Source organism: Oratosquilla oratoria, chromosome 1 (genome assembly GCF_046742065.1).
Source record: "Oratosquilla oratoria isolate Oo_2021 chromosome 1, ASM4674206v1, whole genome shotgun sequence".
In the NCBI taxonomy this organism is placed as follows: Eukaryota; Metazoa; Arthropoda; class Malacostraca; order Stomatopoda; family Squillidae; genus Oratosquilla; species Oratosquilla oratoria.
Window position 1 is genome coordinate 127,829,626 of NC_134777.1, and position 1,711 is coordinate 127,831,336.

A 1,711-nucleotide genomic window follows, 5' to 3' on the forward strand; every position below is an offset into this window, starting at 1 on the left:
TTTTGTAGTTTTCATTATCATTTATTTATTTCAAGAGGTATGCCTGTTGAGCAAGGAAGAGAGTGCAAAAGATAGTGAATGAAAAGTGGTTGTAACTGGATAAGGAAATGACATTACCTAAAGGGAATGTACTTGTTCTTGTCTCCTAAATTTCAGGAGTAGATGAAAGAAGGGTGGAGAGTTTGACATGTAATGAAGCGGTGTGGGTAAACCAGCTTCAGCTGTCAGACCTTGCTGTGTCATGCTGTTTTGTCTCTGACCTGAGCAGTGTGGCAAAGGAGAAGGATGACCTTTCATCTACAAGGTGTCAAGATGTGAGAGACAACAAATGTGGATTTTGGATGGGTGCTTTAACTCGGCCATCCTCTTTTGATGGGGAGAAGACTTTGTGGCACAAGTATGTGTATGTACAATATATTTCAGCATGTTCTGTGCTGAAACTGTACAGGTTCACTTAAATCTTAATCACATAACACAGAATCATGTGCATATATATTGCATAATTTAGTGACATGAAAATTCTGGTCACAACCTACATGGAGGTAGTGCAAGCCTAGTGATCACCCAGTACAGTACTAGAACAAGAGCAGCAACTGCCTGCTTGTCTGAGCAGCCCTTTTCAGGATCCACTCTGCTCACCCCACATGAGGAAGGGGCTAGAAAAGATACACTATATATATATATATACACCCTGCCCTACTTTGACCTTGCAAGGAAGTTACCCTCAGCAAGGTCACTTAATCAGTGACCATAATAATAACACATTGCAAATAAGATTGCAGGAGTCTCCCAGACTCATCAAAGTACCTCTGCTGCACCCCTGCTCTGTTCTGTGGTACCTCCCCACCAACAGGGCAAAAATAGAATAAGATAAGAAATAAAAAAAGAAAACAATTGGAAAGAGAGTTTGAGCTTGGACCAGAGACTAAGCACCAGCCCTTGTTATTTTATTTTATCTTATTTTATTTTATTTTTGCCCAGTTGATGGGGAGGCATCACTGAATAGAGGTGATGCTATAGATGAGCTTTGGAGACAGAAGGGAGATGACCATCCATGACGCCCTTCCATAGGGCCACATAAGCTCAGCGGCCATTATTTGCCCCGGATGAGGAACGGGTATCGGTAATCCGTAGCGTGCGGTCCCGAGAGGCTGGCCTTCGGTCTTTGGACCGGGCCCAAGACTTCGATGTTCGTATAGAGTTAACAACAACGCCTGTAACCGGTGACGTCATTAATCGTTGGCGTCCGCCAGGAGGAACCATGCTGCTTCATTCACGCCGGCGTCAGTCCCCTTCACGTTTCTTAGGGCAAGCTCCCAGGTAGGCACAGGTTTGATCAACTGGCTCCAGCCACACAGTACACAAAAATCCAACGTTTCTCCATGGAGAGATCTGCAAGAGGGTCAAAGGAACGTTGTCGGTTACAAAGGGGTAGCGAACAATTGACGAGTTTGTTAAGTCTATGAGTTTTCTATATATAGGGAAAAGCCAGCTAAATTCGACTCGCATCTTTAATATAAATAAATACCAGTTAATTTCTACTTCAAGGTCAATATTTTGTGCCAGTTTGACGCCCCGAGAGCCGTTCGATGTTTGAGTTTGCAACCCTCGACGTACATCATCTTTAAACCCAAAATTATTTCCCCTTGCGAATTTTTATCACAAGCAGTAACCCAAATCACAAATAATCCACACACAATTTCGACAACAT